The sequence below is a fragment of the Triticum dicoccoides genome, chromosome 6B (assembly GCF_002162155.2).
Source record: "Triticum dicoccoides isolate Atlit2015 ecotype Zavitan chromosome 6B, WEW_v2.0, whole genome shotgun sequence".
Classification (NCBI taxonomy): Eukaryota; Viridiplantae; Streptophyta; class Magnoliopsida; order Poales; family Poaceae; genus Triticum; species Triticum dicoccoides.
The window spans coordinates 4,996,603-5,020,977 of NC_041391.1; the positions used below are offsets into that span (position 1 = coordinate 4,996,603).

The following is a 24,375-nucleotide window of genomic DNA, read 5'->3' on the forward strand; positions in this document are numbered from 1 at the left end:
AATATAAGAGAATTCTCATTGTGGTCGTTTCCTCCTGTGACCAACTGATGGGCTATCTCATCTGTATCATCCCAAACAAGAGGAACTGAGGAAGAAACTTCTTGTTGATGTTGTTCAATCCATCAAAAAAGAACCGATGTTGTTCAACCTTTACGGTTGTAACTTGTAAGTTCATATATGATCAAAACTAAGATGCAGCCCCAGCCCATGGGGCACGTGGAGTGCAGGGGAAGTGGCGGACGCGGGAGCTGTAATCTGTCAGGTGATTATAAGCGTTTTCCATGTCTTGTTGTTTCCTGCTCCATCAGAAATACAGTTACAATTACTGCAGAAATGAGGAAAAGGCAGAAGCATGTAGTCGATACACATGCAAGTGTAGCATGTGAAATACCACTACAGCTTACCTCGCCGGACTGAACTATGATCTAGAGACCTTGACAGAAGTGCTTGGATTCTAATTAAGATCTCCAGCTATTGACTAATTCAATCGATTCAAGTTGTGTGTATTGTACAAATTGCAGGTAAATATGTGAGCAAAGGTTGTCACCAATCAAAGTCCGTGTCCTTATGTAAACAGATCCTTGTAAATGTGTGAACAAACTGATGAGAGGTAAAAAGGAACGGTGTCTTAAAAAATTGGAAACCAAGTTCTTAGCCCCATTCCTCTTTATCTGGTTTTTACCTTGCTTCTGCTAATAAAAAGATTGTTTTCACGTAAACAATTCAAATGCACACTCTGATCTTTTCCTAAACCATCTCGTAATGGCAAAAGAATTGCATTCAGAGAAATCACATTTACCTCAGCACAGCACCCTGCTCAAATAGTCATTTCCATCAATGTAGACCAACCATCGTGCAAGGCACCTATAATTTACTTTGTTATCATCACAACATGGAAAATCTGACGTGCAAAGAACATTATACTTGCATAATCTAATCACCATAAGTAGAACAATATTCTTCCGCAATCTCAGCATAAATTCAATTGCACATAATCAGAACCGACGCATCACAGGATAGATCAAACAATTCCATGGTAAAGTTTTGGAGCGAGTGTTTTTTCAGCGGAATACGTGTTTCATTTGGATTGGAATTTTGAGATGCCTGCACGTTGTACTATTTTCTGATGTATTATATCATATTCTTAGAAGCTAAATGCATTTCGAATATAAGACAAACACCATGAAGCTACCTATCATTGTGCTTTGCTTTCTCTACCTGCAGCTTTGTTTTCACCTCAGATCCGTAAGGAGTGGAGACAGATAATTGTACAGAGGGAAAAGATTTTCAGACACACTTGGCTTATCACCACACAGTCCATCGAAGTATTAGCACAAAATGTGGAACTACAAATCACCATCTCCACTCCACCAGTAGTTCAAAATCTCTCGGGACTTTAAACCTGACACAACATATGCTAATATACCAATACATGTATCAGTTGTAATTTTAGCTAGCTAGGAGCAGAGGTAATTAGGAAGCAAAGCTTGTTATTGTTGTACCTGGAACTAAGGCCAGATGAGAACCACCACAGCAGATATTCCACATCCATTGCTCCCCACGCTGATGGTGGCCGTCTTGTCCACTGACATCGCGCGTGAGACGTCGCTCCAATGTGTCCGAGTCTCCGAGAGGAGCCGGCGGCCAGGACACCGTTTTGGGCCGGCGGCGGGGACCTACGCTGGACGCAGCAAGGCGAAGGAGAAGAGGGTTGCGGATGGCCGGAGTCGGAGAGGAAGAGCGGCCGCGCGGCCGCGTGTGGCGGCGGCGGCGGCGGCTCTGTCCGTGCGCATCGAGGAGAGCCCTCCCGTGCGTTTTCTGTCTGTCCAGATGCGTTTTTCCCTGTGCATCAGGGTCAATAGCAATTACCATAGGGGGCTCTCTGCAAAAGCAAAACGTTTTCCTGTTTGTAATATGTAATACTTAAAAACGTACCGCGGGTTGAATACACAAAACATCAAAGACCTTTGTGTAAAAAGTCCGCGACGGTGAACACGGAAACCCAATCCGTGCTTTATTATTAGGGAGAGATTATTAATTATTAATTATTAATTATTACTAGCACGCATGCCCGTGCGTTGCAACGGGAGATAAAAAATCCAAATGCCACCAATAAACATCAAAACATGTTCAAGACCCCACAGATCCACGTCCGTTCTTTGAAAGTGGGAACATGAGTTAAACGGGGTGGACAGGGGATAGAAGATCAACAAATAGAAAAACATTCCTCGTTTTACTATCATTCCTAACAAAATGAGCTATAGATAAAATTGTACAGTATTCTAAATAAGTGTATAGCTACAAAGAAAATGATCATATATAGTAGAATGCGTACGTTATCTAGCCAACCATTTTGTAATGATATGTTCACAAACTTTAGTTGTATTAATACTGGCTCGTGTATCATTCTCTCCCATAGAAATCGTACAACAAAAAACTTGAGAACGCAAATGACCAATATACTCTGAATCAATTCTCATACACACACTGTAATATAAAATCAGACCATATACTTTCAGCTTCTACGACAAAGAAATTGAAGCAAGGAATGTTGCGTTGGTCAGTTCGTCCATGAGAAAATGCAGTTGAAGGCCTCCATCCTAAATGCCAAGACCACAACCGTCATCTTGTCGTGGTCGCTGTGTAACCGGAAGGAGCGCACGCTGAGCAACCACAAGTTGGTGGCTGCCACGTTATCTTCGGCAGATTGTTGACTGAGGTCGAGAGCCTTCACGGTGTCTGGGCAGAGGGTGCGCGCACGCAGCATATATATATGTATGCAGACTCCTCAGCAAAATTGGAAAGAAAAAAAACTCAACTTTGTCAGCCCGACGAAAGGGCCAGGTTAGTTCAAAATGTGCCACTTGCTGGTGTAAAAACATGGAGCAATGACACATATATGCTCAGGAAGCTATCTATAACATTGTAATGGGATTAAAATTAGCTAGCTAGTATCGTATGTCTGCAAACTTGTCATCTTAATTATGCAAAAACGAAAAATCTGAAGCTAGCTGAGCATAAATGGTTTGGTGCCCCTTGGGTTGTTTTCTTGTCCTAACATAACATGGAGGAGGTACCAAGGGTTCAGCATTGAGCTTTGATTTACCTCCATTATCCCCGTGATACTGTGTTTGTGATGAACTAAATAGACAATTTGTTGTGCTGGGATGATTCTTGATGGATAGATAAGATGATCTTCGCAACAACTACCATCATGCATGAGCATGGGTAACATCCAAAATTTCCCAAAGCAGCCATGTTTTTATGTCTATTCTGTTGCTTATTTCCCTCTGAAAATTGACAAACATCCACACTTCTAGTCTTATATCCCTATGAAAATCTATTTAACATACACAAATCTGCTTTTGGAGTAAGAAATTATAACCCATAAATAAGAAAAAAAAATTAACTTAATTAGTTTTACCAATCCACATAACAAAATTTGATTTATCCATTACCGATTAACTTTAACAACACAGAAAATCAAGTCGCACACTCACACCTCAAATCTTGAGGCATACGCAGTCTGTTGAAGCCTCAAACATAGAACCATGTCATGTGAATTTCCAATAGAAAATTAGGACTCCATTTGCCTGTTTGATCCTTACCAGTTTATTAGTTCCGTATCTGTCAATTCCATGATCTTCCACAATGCTTCCAACCGCTCCATAACTCCTGTCGGTCCCTCGAGGTGGAAATTTTCACGCTGAGATGCAACAGAATTTATATCATGCATGAAGTCATGCAAAAATACCAACCTAACATATGCCAGTATAGTTTGACATAGATACAAATTACCATCCTTCTCAGTAGCATCTCAAAACACCAAAAGGCATCTGCATCATCCTCGTATAGAACAACAAAAGGGGAAACCAGATCGCTCATACCTACAATCAACTTGTACCATTTAGGCAGTTTAAATAATTAAAGCAAAATGATGCAATGCTCCATTGAAATGCAAACCTTGACAGTATCCAGGGGAGGGATCAACCCATGCATAAAATGGAAGTATATCTGATTAACCTTCATGGCAGCCGCCGCTTGAACCCCGCAGGTCGCCGCCCATGGAAACGCTCGTCGCCAGCCCCTCCAGAATCGCCAGATCCAGCCGCCTCCGCTCCATTACCGGTGCCGGGCCTCGCGAGCTCCTTCCCTCGTCCTCCTACATCGACCCGAGCCGCCATGGACGGCCGCTGTGTCCGCATTGACTGCGGGCGAACGCACGCGTCCGACGCATATGGCCCTGCCTCCGCGCCTCCCCTCCTGCTCCTCTCGTCCGCCATGTGCTCGCCGCCGTCGTCCTGCTCCCGATCGGATCGGGAGCGCCGCCGCTCGATCTGCAGCACAAAAAGAATATCGAACAGTTTTTTCTTAACTCAAATATAGTTCACACGGGTTAATTTATTGTTTCATGTGCACATATTGATCAAATAAATTCTTCCAATCTAGTTAATTGTACTGCTGGATTTTGGTGGTCATTCTGAATGTACAGATTTTTTGTGAGGATCTGTGAACTAATATGGATCTGTTGACGAACTATAACTTATAGCACTATATCTGCTTCTTGCTATCAGTTTTATTTTGGTCATCCAAGTGGATATATACACCAGTCATGCAGCCACAGTCTGCACTATTTGGTTAATGAGAACGGGAGGAGCACAACACTGACCCCATCGCTTATCTAAGCCAGCTTCAGGTCCACCATGGCCACCTACACCGAGCACCATATCACGTCCCCGAGCTTAGTTGTCGATTCATCTACACCAACCCAATCACCACAAACAGGGATACAATCAGATTTAATAAGAGATAGCTCCATGATCATGAGGAAAGCACGAACCGTGGGAGCAGCCCATAGGCGGCCGCGCTGGAGCACATCTGGTCGTCCGCGTATCCAAGAGCTAATCGGGGCAAGGCGGTCGATGCTGGGCGACCGCAGCGACGGCCATGTAACCGGGACGCGAGGAAGAAGGAATCGGTAGGCGGTGTGAGGTGTGATGCCCTCGTCCTCCGGCGTGTAGTCCGATCTGTCCCCGTCATCCCCGTCCCCTCCTCCGCCGCCTCCACCTCCCTCTCCTACTCCTACTGGCTGCTCTGCCGCCTCCACCTTCCTCTCCTCCTCCTCCTACCAGCTCCTCCGCTGTCTCCACCACCCTCTCCTCGTCCTACCACCTGTTGCCCGTGGCGGCGCGGAGTGTGCCGAGCAGCCCGTCGCGGTCGGCGGCACGCACTCGAAAATCTTTACTGTGAAATTTAATAGAAAAATAATAACATTGCAATTCTGCTATTTCTAGTCGAATGCATAAACAAATTTGGGTTCAATCTCTGAAACTAAATACATGATTAATTGGATGAAAGAACATTCAGATAAAAAACATTGGGTTTTAATCTATCAACACAACCAATGTTTAATCAGGGATGACATGCTCCTTAGTCCTCCAAAAGTATATGTAGTAAAAGAATACCTATTGGATAACAGAAAAGAACAGAAGGAGAAATAATCAACAATAATGGTGACCTGTAAGATAAGGAGCATAGGGATGTCCATGCGAAGAGTGGTTCAAACATGGAGAGAACTGGATGGTAGTCACCGCCAACCAAAAGCGGTTGGTGCAACCGAGATTATGAACCTGCAGTCATAAAAAAACAAAACTAAAGCTTGCATCAAAACAGTTGTTAACCAAACATATAGAACACATCTTCCTGATGACGAAATTATAAGAAATCAGCTGTATGATTCTATCTACATCAATCTGCCAGAAGGCACTGAACCTCGTACCATGGGTGGAGAACAGGCGGACGGAATTCCGGTGAAGTCACAAAACGGCAAGATTCTGGCAAAGTCAGCAAAACGGCGATGCAGCAATGTCGAACATCCTTTTCAAAAAAGCAATGTCGAACATGGGAAGCAATTGAGCAGGGGTTTTCGTTGAGGGGTCGAGGTGTTCTTATACGTGCCTACATTGGCTTGCAGAACGGGCAAAGGAATCCCTGTCAAACACCCCATGGGTGTGTACTCAAGCAGAGTTCATCTTGTAGTAGGGTAAGAGCTGGCCAACCTCGAGTAGGGCAGCGGGCGGCGAGGTCCCATGCGATGGATTTCGATGCACTCAGCGGCGGTGTTCGCAGCGGGAGCCAGGCCGATGGGCCCGACAGCAGGCGGAGTGCGCCGGGAAGTCTTACATTGAATGATGGAACTACATGAATCAATTACCCGCAAAAATGAAACAACCCAGTTTACTGAGTGGTTGTACATTTGTACTGCCTTGAATTTTATAGCCTAACAGAGTATGTAAATAGTGCACATTACCATTCTAAACATTCGAGATGCATATAAGATGCGTACCTCATCAAACTTGGTTGAGAACAGGTTGAGTGAGGTAAGAATGCCATCATTGGGACCTAAGTCCGTACTCTTTCATCACCTCCTTGTAACGCACAGTATCGCGGATATCAGTGTTGGCTCCAAATGGCAGTGTCATCACCGCAGGGTCAAGGTTGAACACATAACCCCTCATATTCGCCGATGCTTGCATATGACACATCAGATGGTGCATGAAGGTGGTCTTCCCCGTCCCTACATTGTAGGCCAAAACAGAGTAAGCTTCCAATCACAAAATCTCAATAAAAGCTCGACATATCACTGGTTCGGTCGGCCATCCGTCCTACTAAAATGGCAACTGAATAGCGGCTCACCTTGTCCTGCGCACTGGCCTTGGCCTCGTCCTCCGCCGCCGCCTTGTCGTGCTCGTCGTCCTCGGGGAAGGCGAGCAGGGTGTCTGAGTTGGCGAGGCCCTCGCGCTTATCGTCATCGCGCACGGGCTTCTCGGCTGGCGGCACCGCCAGCGCCGGGGCCTTCATTGGCCGGCGCCGGCCCACGAGGGGATCTCCAGCCGCGCCTGCTGCTGCTGGCGGCGGCGGCGGTTGCTGCTAGATAATGGGATTGTGGGACGGACAAACAAAACTTACTAAAATTCGGAGGGAGGCGCTGGTCTTCGAGACCTGCGATGGATCGCTATGAAGACCGGGAGGAAGGTCGGCGAGGTCGGGATGGGGCGGATACAGCTGCAGGAGGTCGATTCCGACTGGATCCGGGCGAAGCGGCGGTCATTGGTGGCCATGGCTGCTCCTGTAGAAGAAGGGGAGAGGCAATCCTTGTGTGGGGGAGAGAAACAGAGGGGAAGGAAACGGAGAAGAGGGACAACCATAAGAGGGGGCGCGAAGCGTGGAGGTCCGGCTATGGTCGACGGCGGCGCGGCGGCCGGTGGCGAGGCCGAGCGCGAAGGCAGCGGGGCGGCGAGGGGCTCTGGATCGGGAGCTCCCCTTCCGATCTGGAGCTCGGGGGGCGCTGCGCAGGGGGGAGAACAGCCCGTGCGTCAGCCCACGAACGCGGGTTAATTACCAGAAAACAGTAGGGACTTTTCTAAAAAACGGCACGACGGTGAACCGGAGACCTAATCCGTGCTTTATTATTAGAGAGAGACTAGAAAACATGCCCGTGCGTTGCAACGGGAGAAAAAAGCGTATGCCCCTATCCTCCTTGCACATAGATCCACATCACTTACTTGCAAGGGTATATGGCCGCAAATGCATATTCAAATTAAGAGCGATCACAATGCATATTATTTATCTTATATATATTTCATACAGGGAAAATTCAACCTTGAAAATGAGGTGAAAGAGCGAACTTCTGGAATTAACGTCAAAGCCAATTACCTATTGGGGCATTGTATTATTAAAATATCCATACAACTTGGGATGTGATCATGAGAGAACAAAGTTGAAGAATGATTTTTTTATCAAGTAAAGAAGGTGAGAACAGTGCTCAAAATTCAAGTGTGAGATTATAGACAACACACAGATTGCCTTATTCCAACTGAAGAATATATGTACCAATGAGATCGATCTCCATGCTATACCAAATTATCAATTCATCAACTGATTGTACATTGCATATCAATTTACTTACCTGAAATATTTTTAAACCTGACTGGTGATGAACTAACCGATTCACGCAAAGAACTAAGTATAATCAGAGGAAGTGGGCAAGAATGGCAATTAATATAAATGGGAAACAACTATCTAACAAAACAATACAATCCTTATAGAAATTGGTAACGAATTTTGAATTTAACATTTTATTGAACGGAAAACCCCTTCCCATTATTAGTGATGTCAATCCTGAAATAAGATGACAACTTGAAGGACAGGGAAAGCTAATTTATTTAGAGCTCATAGCTCAGAACACAAATTGCAGTTTCCAGCTTTTGAGATAGACACGTGCCAGTTTCCCTTACATGTGGGACCCTTCAGAATATTGCATTGCTCTCATTACCAAACTGAGGAATTCAAATATTTAACCTGCAAACCAGAACATGTGACAATATCTATGAAGAGCTGCATCTACTTCATTTCAATGACATATTGATTGGGAGGTAGTAGCACGCAACATATACAAATAAAAGTTTTGCAGTACGGCGACCGCCGCCTCTCCAAATTTCCGGAAAGCTCAATCTTATCGCACCTCCTCTTGGTCCTTCCCTTGGACTCCATCTGAGAAGGCTACACGGCCGCCCGGGCGATCATTACAGCGAATTACACTGACTCGAAGCCGCCTCTGCCGCCATAGTCACAAAGACTCAGAAGCATTACTGTTTAACTATATACCTTCGATCATTCATGAACATTTTTACAAATTTGGGAACATTTTTTAAAATCATGAACAATTTTTACTAATTAAAAACATGTTCTTAAAATTTTGAACATCTTTTTATATTGCGAACGTTTTTTAAGCATTTTCTTTTGAATCGGCAAACAATTCTAGAATAGACGAACATTTTTTTCGAAATTTTTGGATTTTTTCAAATTCATGAACATTTTCTGAATCATCAAATATTTTATGAATCAATAAACTCTTTTGTAATTCATGAACTTTTTTGAAAATTTTAGGACATTTTTGAAAAGGAATGAACATTTTTTTGAATTAGCCAACATTTTGTTCAAGTTCATTAATAGTTTCTAATACACAGACTTGTTTTCAAAATGATGTAATTTTTTTGATTTTACGAACAACATATTTTTGAATATGCCAACATTTTAGAAAAATACTGAGCATTTTTTGAATGCACAATCATTTTATGTTTTCTCGAACATTTTTTTCCAAAATTCGCAGTTTTTTTAATTTCAAAAGTTTTTTGAAGTTCGAAATTATTTAAAGTAAAGAAAACAAACCGTAATAGAAAAAAATGAAACTAGAAAAACAGATGCCCGCGCATGAGCCGACCCCAACGGGCGCGCTGTGTTTGTCTCCGGCGCGCATAAGCAATATAGTAGGTCTTTATGCTTGGGCCGGCTTTGAAAACCAGCCGCCTCGTGAGGGAGTGGGTGGAGCTAAATTAAAGGCCACCTTGTTGGGGAACGTAGCAGAAATTCAAAATTTTCCTACGTGTCACCAAGATCTATCTATGGAGAAACCAGCAACGAGGGAAAGGAGAGTGCATCTACATACCCTTGTAGATCGCTAAGCGGAAGCGTTCAAGAGAACGGGGTTGAAGGAGTCGTACTCGTCGTGATCCAAATCATCGGAGATCCTAGTGCCGAACGGACGGCACCTCCGCGTTCAACACACGTACAGCCCGGTGACGTCTCCCATGCCTTGATCCAGCAAGGAGAGAGGGAGAGGTTGAGGAAGACTCCATCCAGCAGCAACACAACAGCGTGGTGGTGGCGGAGGAGCATGGCAATCCTGCAGGGCTTCGCCAAGCACCGCGGGAGAGGAGAAGGGAGAGAGGTAGGGCTGCGCCAGGGAGAGGTCAAAACTCATGTGTTGGCAGCCCTCAAGACCTCAACTATATATAGGGAGACGGAGGGGGTGCGCCCCCTCTAGGGTTTCCACCCCAAGGGGTGCGGCCACCCCAATCCCATCTAGGGTGGCAGCCAAGGGAGGGGAGAGGGGAAACTTGCCCCCCAAGTTAGGTGGAAGCACCCCCTCCCCAAACCCTAGGCGCCTTGGGCCCTTGTGGGGGGGCACACCAGCCCACCTGGGGCTGGTCCCCTCCCACACTTGGCCCATGCAGCCCTCCAGGGATGGTGTCCCCACTTGGTGGACCCCCGGGACCCTCCCGGTGGTCCCGGTACGTTACCAAAAAACCCGAAACTTTTTCGGTGACCAAAACAGGACTTCCCATATATAAATCTTTACCTCCAGACCATTCTGGAACTCCTCGTGACGTCCGGGATCTCATCCTAGACTCCGAACAACATTCGGTAACCACATACAAACTTTCTTTATAACCCTAGCGTCATCGAACCTTAAGTGTGTAGACCCTACGGGTTCGGGAGACATGTAGACATGACCGAGACGTTCTCCGGCCAATAACCAACAGCAGGATCTGGATACCCATGTTGGCTCCCACATGTTCCACGATGATCTCATCGGATGAACCACGATGTCAAGGACTCAATCGATCCCGTATACAATTCCCTTTGTCTAACGGTATTGTACTTGCCCGAGATTCGATCGTCGGTATGCCGATACCTTGTTCAATCTCGTTACCGGCAAGTCTCTTTACTTGTTCCGTAACACATCATCCCATGATCAACCCCTTGGTCACATTGTGCACATTATGATGATGTCCTACCAAGTGGGCCCAGAGATACCTCTCCGTTTACACGGAGTGACAAATCCTAGTCTCGATTCGTGCCAACCCAACAGACACTTTCGAAGATACCTGTAGTGCACCTTTATAGCCACCCAGTTACGTTGTGACATTTGGTACACCCAAAGCATTCCTACGGTATCCGAGAGTTGCACAATCTCATGGTCTAAGGAAAAGATACTTGACACTAGAAAAGCTTTAGCATACGAACTACATGATCTTTGTGCTAGGCTTAGGATTGGGTCTTGTCCATCACATCATTCTGCTAATGATGTGATCCCGTTATCAATGACATCCAATGTCCATGGTCAGGAAACCGTAACCATCTATTGATCAACGAGCTAGTTAACTAGAGGCTTACTAGGGACATGGTGTTGTCTATGTACCCACACATGTATCTGAGTTTCCTATCAATACAATTATAACATGGATAATAAACGATTATCATGAACAAGGAAATATAATAATAACTAATTTATTATTGCCTCTAGGGCATATTTCCAACAGTCTCCCACTTGCACTAGAGTCAATAATCTAGTTCACATCGCCATGTGATTAACACTCACAGGTCACATCGCCATGTGACCAACATCCAAAGAGTTTACTAGTGTCATTAAACTAGTTCACATCATCATGTGATTAAGACTCAATGAGTTTTGGGGTTTGATCATGTTTTGCTTGTGAGAGAGGTTTTAGCCAACGGGTCTGCAACATTCAGATCCGTATGTACTTCGCAATTCTCTATGTCATATTGTAAATGCTGCTTCCACGCTCCACTTGGAGCTATTCCAAATGGTTGTTCCACTATACGTATCTGGTTTGCTACTCAGAGTCACTCGGATAGGTGTTAAAGCTTGCATCGACGTAACCCTTTACATCGAACTCTTTATCACCTCCATAATCAAGAAACATATCCTTATTCCTCTAAGCATAATTTTGACCGCTATCTGGTGATCCACTCCTTGATCACCTTTGTACCCTCTTGCCAGATATGTAGCAAGGCACACATCAGGTGCGGTACATAGCATAGCATACTATAGAGCCTACGTCTAAAGCATAGGGGACGACCTTCGTCCTTTCTCTCTTTTCTGCCGTGGTCGAGCTTTAAGTCTTAACTTCATACCTTACATCTCAGGTAAGAACTCCTTCTTTGACTGATCCATCTTGAACACCTTCAAGATCATGTCAAGGTATATGCTCATTTGAAAGTACCATTAAGCGGTTTTTGATCTATCCTCATAGATCTTGATGCTCAATGTTCAAGTAGCTTAATCCAGGTTTTCTATTGAAAAACACTTTTCAAATAACCCTATATGCTTTACAGAAAATTCTACATCATTTCTGATCAACAATATGTCAACAACATATATTCATCAGAAATTCCATAGTGCTCCCACTCACTTCTTTGGAAATACAAGTTTCTCATAAACTTTGTATAAATCCAAAATCTTTGATCATCTCATCAAAGTGTACATTCCAACTCCGAGATGCTTACTCCAGTCCTTAGAAGGATCGCTGGAGCTAGCATAGCTTTAGCATCCTTAGGATTGACAAAACCTTTCTGATTGTATCGCATACAACCTTTCCTTACGAAAACTGGTAAGGAAACTCGTTTTGACATCCATGTGCTAGATTTCATAAATGCAGCTAATGCTAATATGATTCCGACGGACTTTAAGCATCGCTACGGTGAGAAAATCTCATCGTAGTCAACTCCTTGAACTTGTGAAAAACTCTTCGCCACAAGTCGAGCTTCATAGATGGTGACATTACCATCTAGGTTCGTCTTCTTCTTAAAGATCCATTTATCTCAATGGCTAGCCGATCATCGGGCAAGTCCACCAAAGTCCATGCTTTGTTCTGATACATGGAACCTATCTCGGATTTCATGGCTTCTAACCATTTGTCGGAATTTGGGCCCACCATCGCTTCTCCATAGCTCGTAGGTTCATTGTTGTCTAGCAACATGACCTTCAAGATAGGATTACTGTACCATTCTGAAGTAGTATGCATCCTTGTCACCCTACGAGGTACGGTAGTGACTTGATCCGAAACTTCATGATCACTATCATAAGCTTCTACTTCAATTGGTGTAGACGCCACAGGAACAACTTCCTGTGCCCTGCTACACATTAGTTGAAGTGGCAGTTCAATAACCTCATCAAGTCTCCACCATCCTCCCACTCAACTTTCCGAGACAAACTTTTCCTCGAGAAAGGACCCGATTCAAGAAACAATCCCTATTGCTTTCGGATCTGAATTAGGAGGTATACCCAACTGTTCTGGGTGTCCTATGAAGATGCATTTTATCCGCTTTGGGTTCGAGCTTATCAACCTGAAACTTTTTCACATAAGCGTCGCAGCCCCAAACCTTTACGAAACGACAACTTAGGTTTCTCCAAACCATAGTTCAAACGGTGTCGTCTCAACGGAATTAAGTGGTGCCCTATTAAAGTGAGTGTGGTTGTATCTAATGCCTAACCCATGAATGATAGTGGTAATTCGATAAGAGACATCATGGTACGCACCATATCCAATAGGGTGCAACTATGATGTTCGGACACACCATCACACTATGGTGTTCTAGGCGGTATTAATTGTGAAACAACTTCCACAATGTCTTAATTGCGTGCCAAAGCTTGTAACTCAGATACTCATCTCTATGATCATGTCATAGACATTTTATCCTCTCGTCACAATGATCTTCAACTTCACTCTGAAATTACTTGAACCATTCAATAATTCAGACTTGTGTTTCACCAAGTAAATATACTCAAGATCTACTCGAATCATCTGTGAAGTAAGAACATAACGATATTCACTGCATGCCTCAGCACTCATTGGATTGCTCACATCAAAATGTGTTACTTCCAACAAGTTGCTATCTTGTTCCATCTTACTGAAAACGAGGCTTTTCAGTCATCTTGCCCATGTGGTAAGATTTGCATATCTCAAGTGATTCAAAATCAAGTGAGTCCAAACGATCCATCTGCATGGAGTTTCTTCATGTGTATACACCAATAGACATGGTTCGCATGTCTCAAACTTTTCAAAAACGAGTGAGTCCAAAGATCCATCAACATGGAGCTTCTTCATGCGTTTTATACCAATATGACTTACATGGCAGTGCCACAAGTAAGTGGTACTATCATTACTATCTTATATCTTTTGGCATGAAAATGTGTATCACTACAATCGAGATTCAATAAACCATTCCTTTAGGTGCAAGACCATTAAAGGTATTATTCAAATAAATAGAGTAACCATTATTCTCCTTAAATGAATAACCGTATTGCGATAGACATAATCCAATCATGTCTATGCTCAACGCAAACACCAAAAGACAATTATTCAGGTTTAATACTAATCTTGATGGTAGAGGGAGCGTGCAATGTTTGATCACATCAAACTTGGAAACACTTCCAACACATATCGTCAGCTCACCTTTAGCTAGTCTCCGTTTATTCCGTAGCTCTTTTATTTCGAGTTACTAACACTTAGCAACTGAACCGGTATCTTAATACCCTGGTGCCACTAGGAGTACTAGTAAAGTACACATTAACATAATGTATATCCAATATACTTCTATCGACTTTGCCAGCCTTCTCATCTACCAAGTATCTAGGGTAATTCTGCTCCAGTGGTTGTTCCCCTTATTACAGAAGCACTTAGTCTCGGGTTTGGGTTCAACCTTGGGTTTCTTCACTAGAGCAGCAGCTGATTTGCCGTTTCATGAAGTATCCCTTCTTGCCCTTGGCCTTCTTGAAACTAGTGGTTTCACCAACCATCAACAATTGATGCTCCTTCTTGATTTCTACTTTCGCGGTGTCAAACATCGCGAATACCTCAAGGATCATCATCTCTATCCCTGATATGTAATAGTTCATCACGAAGCTCTAGCAGCTTGGTGGCAATGACTTTGGAGAAACATCACTATCTCATCTGGAAGATCAACTCCCACTCGATTCAAGTGATTGTTGCACTCAGACAATCTGAGCACAAGCTCAACGATTGAGATTTTCTCCCTTAGTTTGCAGGCTAAGAAAATCGTCGGAGGTCTTATACCTCTTGACGTGGGCACGAGCCTGAAATCCCAATTTCAGCCCTCGAAACATCTCATATGTTCCGCGACGTTTCAAAAACGTCTTTGGTGCCTCAACTCTAAACCGTTTAACTAAACTATCACATAGTTATCAAAACGTGTATGTCCGATGTTCGCAACATCCACAAACGACGTTTGGGGTTCAGCACACTGAGCGGTGCATTAAGGACATAAGCTTTCTACTGTCCGCATAATCGCTACTGTCAACTTTCAACTATATTTTCTCTAGAGACATATCTAAACAGTGGAACTAAAGCGCGAGCTTACGACATACTTTGCAAAGATCTTTTGACTATGTTCAGGATAATTAAGTTCATCTTATGAACTCCCACTCAGATAGACATCCCTCTAGTCATCTAAGTGATTACATGATCCGAGTCAACTAGGCCGTGTCCGATCATCACATGGGACGGACTAGTCATCATCGGTGAACATCTTCATGTTGATCGTATCTACCATACGACTCATGCTCGACCTTTTGGTCTCTTGTGTTCCGACGCCATGTTTGTACATGCTAGGCTCGTCAAGTCAACCTAAGTGTTTCGCGTGTGTAAATCTGGCTTACACCCGTTGTATGTGAACGTAAGAATCTATCACACCCGATCATCATGTGGTGCTTCGAAACGACGAACTTTCGCAACGGTGCACAGTTAGGGGAACACTTTCTTGAAATTTTAATGAGGGATCATCTTATTTACTACCGTCGTTCTAAGCAAATAAGATGCATAAACATGATAAACATCACATGCAATCAAAAAGTGACATGATATGGCCAATATCATTTTGCTCCTTTTGATCTCCATCTTCGAGGCTCCATGATCATCATCGTCACCGGCATGACACCATGATCTCCATCATCATGATCTCCATCATCGTGTCTCCATGAAGTTGTCTCGCCAACTTATTACTTCTACTACTATGGCTACCGGTTAGCAATAAAGTAAAGTAATTACATGGCATTGTTCAGTGACACGCAGGTCATACAATAAATAAAGACAACTCCTATGGCTCCTACCGGTTGTCATACTCATCGACATGCAAGTCGTGATTCCTATTACAAGAACATGATCAATCTCATACATCACATATCATTCATCACATTCTTCTTGGCCATATCACATCACATAGCACACCCTGCAAAAACAAGTTAGACGTCCTCTAATTGTTGTTTGCATGTTTTACGTGGCTGCTATGGGTTTCTAGCAAGAACGTTTCTTACCTACGCAAAACCACAACGTGATATGTCAATTGCTATTTACCCTTCATAAGGACCCTTTTCATCGAATCCATTCCGACTAAAGTGGGAGAGACTGGCACCCGCTAGCCACCTTATGCACCAAGTGCATGTCAGTCGGTGAAACCTGTCTCATGTAAGTGTACGTGTAAGGTCGGTCCGGGCCGCTTCATCCCACAATACCGTCGAAACAAGATTGGACTAGTAACGGTAAGCATATTGAACAAAAATCAACACCCACAACTACTTTGTGTTCTACTCGTGCAAAGAATCTACGCAATAGACCTAGCTCATCATGCCACTGTTGGGGAACGTAGCAGAAATTCAAAATTTTCCTACGTGTCACCAAGATCTATCTATGGAGAAACCAACAACGAGGGGAAGGAGAGTGCATCTACATACCCTTGTAGATCGCTAAGCGGAAGCGTTCAAGAGAACGGGGTTGAAGGAGTCGTACTCATCGTGATCCAAATCACCGGAGATCCTAGTGCCGAACGGACGACACCTCCGCGTTCAACACACGTACAGCCCGGTGACGTCTCCCATGCCTTGATCCAGCAAGGAGAGAGGGAGAGGTTGAGGAAGACTCCATCCAGCAGCAGCACAATGGCGTGGTGGTGGTGGAGTGGCAATCTTGCAGGGCTTCGCCAAGCACCGCGGGAGAGGAGAAGGGAGAGAGGTAGGGCTGCGCCAGGGAGAGGTCAAAACTCATGTGTTGGCAGCCCTCAAGACCTCAACTATATATAGGGGAGAGGGAGGGGGGTGCGTGCCCTCTAGGATTTCCACCCCAAGGGGTGCGGCCACCCCAATCCCATCTAGGGTGGCGGCCAAGGGAGGGGAGAGGGGAAACTTGCCCCCCAAGTTAGGTGGAAGCACCCCCTCCCCAAACCCTAGGCGCCTTGGGCCCTTGTGGGGGGGGGGGGGGCGCACCAGCCCACCTGGGGCTGGTCCCCTCCCACACTTGGCCCATGCAGCCCTCCAGGGATGGTGGCCCCACTTGGTGGACCCCCGGGACCCTCCCGGTGGTCCCGGTACGTTACCGAAAAAACCCGAAACTTTTTCGGTGACCAAAACAGGACTTCCCATATATAAATCTTTACCTCCGGACCATTCCGGAACTCCTCGTGACATCCGGGATCTCATCCGGGACTCCAAACAACATTCGGTAACCACATACAAACTTTCTTTATAACCCTAGCATCATTGAACCTTAAGTGTGTAGACCCTACGGGTTCGGAAGACATGTAGACATGACCGAGACGTTCTCCGACCAATAACCAACAGCGGATCTGGATACCCATGTTGGCTCCCACATGTTCCACGATGATCTCATCGGATGAACCACGATGTCAAGGACTCAATCGATCCCGTATACAATTCCCTTTGTCTAACGGTATTGTACTTGCCCGAGATTCGATCGTCGGTATGCCGATACCGTGTTCAATCTCGTTACCGGCAAGTCTCTTTACTCGTTACGTAACACATCATCCTGTGATCAACCCCTTGGTCACATTGTGCACATTATGATGATGTCCTACCGAGTGGGCCCAGAGATACCTCTCCGTTTACACGGAGTGACAAATCCCAGTCTCGATTCGTGCCAACCCAACAGACACTTTCGGAGATACCTGTAGTGCACCTTTATAGCCACCCAGTTACGTTGTGACGTTTGGTACACCCAAAGCATTCCTACGGTATCCGGGAGTTGCACAAACTCATGGTCTAAGGAAAAGATACTTGACATTAGAAAAGCTTTAGCATACGAACTACACGATCTTTATGCTAGGCTTAGGATTGGGTCTTGTCCAACACATCATTCTGCTAATGATGTGATCCCGTTATCAACGACATCCAATGTCCATGGTCAGGAAATCGTAACCATCTATTGATCAACGAGCTAGTCAACTAGAGGCTTACTAGGGACATGGTGTTGTCTATGTACCCACACATGTATCTGAGTTTCCTATCAATACAATTATAGCATGGATAATAAACGATTATCATGAACAAGGAAATATAATAATAACTAATTTATTATTGCCTCTAGGGCATATTTCCAACACACCTGTTCCAATGCAGCGTCCGTTTTCGGCAGATGCGTTCCAACGGCCCGGATAATCTAGCAGGGTTTAGCCAGGTTTTAGCTCTTTGAAATCTCACCACTCCAAATATTTTCACCTCAAAAGAAATATGGGGGGCAATGCTTAGTCTCTGTACCCCACGTCCACCACGATGCTCGTGCGGGCGATTTGCTCCTCCGCGAGCCAGTGCTCGTCGAGGAGCCGGAGGTTGTACCTCTAGTCAGCTTGTGCTTGTTGGAACACCACCTCCCGCTCTTCCTTCACCATGTCGGAGAAGTGCGCCAACACCACCCATAACTAGTAGAAAAACACCTAATAGTCCCGGTTCATAAGGGCCTTTAGTCCCGGTTCATGAACCGGGACTAATGGGTCGTTATTAATACCTCCACCCATTAGTCCCGATTCAAAAACGAACCAGGACCAATGTGCCTCCACGTGGCCCTATGCGCCGAGCCCAGTTAGGGGGCCTTTGGTCCTGGTTGGTGGCTCCAACCGGGACCAAAAGGCATCCACGCATCATCATTCCAATGGCTGGGGTTTTTGTTTTTTTTTGAAAGGAGGGGAGGTTGGGGGTTTTGGCGGGTTAATTTAGGTGTTTCATATATTGTGTTAGCTAGCTAATTAATAGAGAGAAGTGACCTCTCTTATGTCCGTGCTTGGACGCTACGTACTATATATACATAAGTGATCGAGAGAACCATTCAGTACAGAAGTTCGTAATGCATACCGGGAGAAGTGATCGATCGACCTCTCCTTCTCCGAGAGATTGGTCGAACAACAAGTTTTCGTATCATGTATCCGACGCTACTGGCTACATACATGTACAATATGTATAAAATCTCTTAATTACAAACCCCTAGCATTTGAAATCAATTTTCACATGGTATTCTCCGGCTTTACTGATGACATGGTCAAGAAAGAATCCCGCCAATTCCTCTTGAATTGCTTTCATGCGATCTGGTTCTAGGAGTTCATTTCGCATCTGCCACGTCTAATTTGAAGAAGGGGGTTAATTAATACATATATATGAATGAAACTCAACAGAAATGATGGTGTAATAAAATGAAATTGTGAATATTATTGCTTACGCACTTCATATTGTCTTTTAGAGTAGCCCGCTTGTTTTTCAAAGTCGCGGTGTGGATGAACTCGCACACGTAGTATCCACAGAAATCATTCCCTTCCTCCTGCCACAAGCACTTTACGAGAAATAGAGGTCAATCAAACTGATAATGAAGCATTATAAATGGCATTGATGAAAGTATAGCTATAGAATCAACGGGAGATGCGCGCAACTAGCTAGCCAGTAGTACTTACTTTCGGGTATGTATATCGCAGCTCCTTCGGCAGTCCCGGAGCTTCTGCGGTGAACTGTTTCCAAACCCTGCAAGACAAAGAAAATAATTATTATTACTTGAGATATCAGGAAATGAACAAAAAGTTGCCAATATGGTGCGATATGATCGATTGAACTTACTTGCTGAGCATTTCAGTCATGTCCGCATAGCTTTTGGGATCTTTCCGTCTCGAGTCTAAGATGGTTACTAGTCCCCGCTCAAGCTTAATCTCCAGAAGAGTATAGTGGTACCTGCACACACATGCATAACTCATCAATTACATTACTATAACCTCGCTCGAGTAATAAGGGAAACCGAATATGCACACGACAGTAACACTCACTTGTCGTTGTAAGGAAAGAGTATGGTATCTTTGTTTTGATTTTTTATCAACGATCATAGCAAGTTGTCCTCGGCCTCTTTGACGTTCTTTTCAACCAGAAATACATCTATGATATATTTGTTAATGAACCCAATATCATAAATTTCTTGTTTTTTGCACTCGACGATCTTCAATCTGCATAATATATTAGGATAATTAATTATAAATACATGCAATGAAAGAGCCGAGCTATATATAGAGACTTAATGACAGAAATAGTACTTACATGCAGTAGCAAAAGACCATTAATTTATCGAGGGCCTTTTGATTGAAGAACTCGAAGAACTCCTCAAATGGAACAGTCAACAGATCATTTGCAACGAGATCGTGCTCCTCTTTAATATGCAGATATAAAGAATTCTTACCCTCAGACTCTCTGCAGGTTTCCATGTACCAATTATGGAATCTTCGCATCATTGTTGTCAAAGATTTTTCATCTTTGACGAGAGCCTTCCCGTACTCGTATCTGTGTTCGTCCACCACCAAGAAATCAGGAAGTGCATCGTCAGGCAGGTAATCGTCAAGATTGCCATAACCGGCCACCGTCCCCGGAGCATTAGACACATTGAGCGGGGGGCACGATTGCTGTGCTTGTTCGCCGAGCTGGGCAATTTTTTCCCCTTTGCTCGTTCTTTTGACCTTTTAGCACTGATAGTAGTTCTCGACCGCTGGGATTGGAGATATGTCTGTTCAGTAATGCGCTCATAGTTGGTTCTCGGTGGAGACTTTGGTGGTTTCCTCAGGGCATCGATAGTGCGCTTTGATTTCACCGGATCTACCTTCTCCTCCGGAGGTGGATGTCTCTTTGCTTTCACCCCTTCAAAGAACTCCTTCACGTGGGTCTACACAATCGTATCGTTTTCCTCCTTGGAACTCTCGTACGGTAACTTCTCTAGAGGCTTGAGAGATGATGGACCGTATTTGTATTGCCTCCCGCCTCTGGTTGTGCTGCTAGACGCCGGAGCAGACGGAGCGGCTGCGGCGTCTGTCTTCTTTCGTGCTTGCTTACGAGGCGGAGGAGAAGGAGTACGATGCGCCGGAGCAGCCGGGGCGGCGGCAGGTCTCTTCTGCCCTTGCTGGCGAGGCGGAGAAGGAGGATGCTGCTGGCTTCTCGGGAGCGCCGGCGCAGGCGGAGAAGGAGGCGGAGTGCCGCCATGCGCCGGAGAAGGAGGCGGAGTGCCGCCACGCGTGCCCTGATCATCACTCGCCGGAGGAGGAGGTGGTGGAGGAGGTGAAGTGCCCTGACTCGCCGGAGCAGGAGGAGGAGGCGGAGGTGTCCAGTTCAGAAGGTTGATGAGCTCCTTCTTCCATAGGCATGGAGTCTTCAGAGCAGAACCCAACCTAGTCTCCCCTTCACCGGTAGGGTGGTCAAGCACGAGGTCCTCAAATCCCTCCGTTATTTCATCCACCATGACCTTAGCATATCCTTTTGGAATCGGCTGGCAGTGATAAGTTGTGCCGGGTCCACTAGGATTAACTTGGCCAACAGCCGCCTTGACCTTCAAAGTCATCCATCGCGCCATCATGTGGCAATTTTGAGACTCCGTGATACCATCCACGGGATAGCTGGCAGGAGCCGTCAAGACATGCTCCGGCTGAAGCAGCTCGGCGGAAGCCACGCTGCTTCTCTGCTGAGATGGCGGGGTAGCTTCGGGGAAGCTTCGGCAGGTTGTTTGCTGCGATCTGCTGCTTCTCGTTCCTCTTCTCGATCCTCTAGCCCCATTACCCTTCCAAGCAGCGCCTGCAGTTGGTCCTGCTCCAGTTTGTTCCTCCTCTCGTGGGTTTTGTAACCCCCTGCATCCGGAAAACCAACCTTCCACGAAATGGAGCCTGGCGTGCCTCGTGTCCGTCCAGGGTGCTCAGGATTCCCAAGGACCATTGTGAGCTCGTCCTTCTCCCTGTTTGGAAGGAACGTCCCTCGCTGCGCTGCATCGATATAGTGTCGAAGGTTCTTGACTGGTATATCCATTTGCTCGCCCGTCCATTGGCAAAACCCTGTTACAGGGTCCAAGGTTCCGCCAGACCCGAAGAACCAAGTCCGGCAACGGTCTGGCCATCTCATTGTCTTTGGTTCGATCCCTTTTTCAAGCAGATCATTCTCAGCCTTGGACCACTTAGGCCGAGCTTGCAGGTAGCCACCTGACCCCGTGCGATGCTGAAGTGTCTTCTTCGCAGCATTTTTCTTATTTGTCTCCGACATCTTCTTACTCTTTTCCGATATCTTGTGGGCCACAAATGCGGGCTAGTGATCTTTGATCTTCTCATATTTGCCGATGAATTCTGGTGTCTTTTTATTTTTGACAAACTGGTTCAGCTCTTTCCTCCACCTCCTCATTAGTGTTGCCATCTTCTTAAGAGCACAAGACTTGATTAATTCCTCTTTAACTGGCTTCTCCGGATCCTCCTCTGACGGTAGGGTGAAATTTGCCTTCAGCTGAGTCCAAAGATCTTCTTTCTGCATATCATCGACATAAGACACCTCAGGGTCTTCCTCCTTAGGCTTATACCATTGCTGGATGCTGATCGGGATCTTGTTCCTAACAAGAACCCCGCACTGATCAGAAAATGCCTTCCTTGTCCGGATGGGTTCAATCGGTTCGCCGTCGGGCGCGATTTCTATGATCTCAAACTTTTCATCCGAGCTCAACTTTTTCTTCGGGCCTCGTCTCCTTACCGAAGTTGTGCTCGATCCGGAGGGCTAGAAATTATAAGGAAGAAAGACGAGAGTAATTAATATGTGTACATATACCAAAAGAATGGAAGCATCAATTAACTAGTCAGCACGGGCTTAACTAATATATATATACCTGGCCGGGCTCGGTGCGGTCACCGGAGCAGTCAGCACGATCTCCTTCTTGTTCCTCCATTGTGTCATCGGAGCCATCATGAACATAGTCATGTTCTTGTACCGGCATTAATGGGCCGAAGCCATCATGAACATAGCCCTCTTCTTCACCCCGTTCTTCCAGCTGACCAACGGTGTCGAGGAGAAATGACGCAACTTCATCCCTTCCATTTGCGATTATGTCTCTCAATATCGCTTCTGTTTCTTCATCTCGGCAGTGCTCCATAGTTTCTGCAAATATTTACAACATGTTTATATATGGTACAGATGGCAAACGTAGAACTAGCCAGCTAATCACAATAAGGAATCATGTTAGTGGCCTCGACGCTGCTTCTCTAGGGTTTGGGGTCGCCTCGACACAACAACACTTCGAGAGAGTTAATTTGTCGGGTAGGGGCGCGGCGGCAGGGGGTAGGGGACCAACATCGTTTTCTCTCTAGGGTTTGGGTGTCCTCGAGAGTTTTGGTCGAGCGAGAGGGCCGAGGGGGGGTATTTATATCGACCGCCCCTCATGTCGAAGTTATCTCGAGGGGGTTATATCGACAATGACGCGACAACGACGAGAAAGGAAAATAATTAAGCAAAAGGAAGAAAAGAGGAAGAAGGAAGAAGGAAGAAGAAAAAAAAAGAGGAGAAGAAGAAAGAAATTTCTATTTTTTTCTTCTTCTCCTCTATTCCTTTCTTCTTCTCCTCTTCTTTTTCTTGTTTTTTCCTCTTCTTATTTATTTCTCCTCTTCTTCCTCTCCTCTTCTTTCATCTTCTTATTTTCCTTTTTCCTCTCATTCTTTTTCTTCTTCTTTCTTCCTTCTTCCTCTTTTCTTCCTTCGACCCTCTCGATCCCTCGACCCTAGAAACCTCGAACCCTCGACCCTGAAACCCTCGACCCTTGACCCCTTAACGACCCTCGACCCTCTACCCTAGTTCCCGACCCTCGACCCCTCGGCGATCCTCGACACCCTCGTTCCCGATAAAAATTAAGAAGAAGAAGAAAAAAAAGAGGAGAAAAAAAGGAGAAGAAGCTCCTCTATTCCTTCTTCTTCTCCTCTTTTTTTCTTCTTCTTTCTCTTCTTCCTCTCCTCGTCTTCTCCTTCTTCTTCTCCTTCTTTCTCTACTTATTTTCCTTTTCCTTATTTTACTTTTTCCTCTCCACTAACATAAAATGCACTATCCTAAAATGCAACAAACATAAAATGCACTAAATTGATCAACTAACCTAAAATCAGTGATAAAATGCACTAACCTAAAATCGATATCTACTAACAACTTAAAAAAATAATACATATATGAAAAAATGCATATATGAAAAAAAACATCATCATATCATCAACAGAAAAATAGTATTTTTTCTAAAAATCTATCTTTTGCATATATACATCAACATATATATACACCAACCTAAAATGCACAAAAATGCTATCGGAGAGGGGGTATATCGACCCCCCTCATGTATCCACATACATACATCTATACATACATATATACTTACATATATGTATAAATTTTTGCAGATATAAACTTTTGCATATATAACGTTTTTCTAAAATCTAACTTTTGCATATATGAACATATATACACAGAGAACATATACATATATACACAGAGAACATATACATAAAATGCACAAAAAAATAAGAGGAAAGGGCGCCGGCGGCCGGACCGAAGGCGGCGGCGTGTGGTCGGGGCGACGGCGACGGGGTCGGGGAACGGGTGGCGCGCGCGGCGACGGCGACGGGGTC

At 45.0% G+C, this 24,375-nt stretch overlaps 2 long non-coding RNA genes across 11 annotated transcripts; both read right to left on the bottom strand.

The window, feature by feature from the left end:
* Positions 1–14: 14 nt before the first annotated feature.
* On the bottom strand, positions 15–1,873 carry LOC119320107. Its single transcript, XR_005154797.1, has 3 exons — positions 1,503–1,873; positions 800–864; positions 15–296 (listed from the first exon to the last, which is right to left on the bottom strand). It is a non-coding gene; the product is annotated as an uncharacterized LOC119320107 (long non-coding RNA).
* Positions 1,874–2,359: 486 nt separating this feature from the next.
* Positions 2,360–7,343, bottom strand: LOC119323783. 10 transcript variants are annotated; one of them, XR_005156491.1, is made up of 10 exons: positions 7,206–7,343; positions 6,697–7,129; positions 6,347–6,577; positions 5,780–6,197; positions 5,519–5,630; positions 4,841–5,244; positions 4,670–4,758; positions 3,964–4,337; positions 3,799–3,887; positions 2,360–3,706 (listed from the first exon to the last, which is right to left on the bottom strand). It is a non-coding gene; the product is annotated as an uncharacterized LOC119323783 (long non-coding RNA). The 10 variants fall into 10 exon arrangements; XR_005156490.1 differs by having other exon boundaries at positions 5,780–5,958; positions 6,060–6,197; positions 6,697–7,343; XR_005156489.1 differs by having other exon boundaries at positions 5,780–5,967; positions 6,060–6,197; positions 6,697–7,343.
* Positions 7,344–24,375: the final 17,032 nt, after the last annotated feature.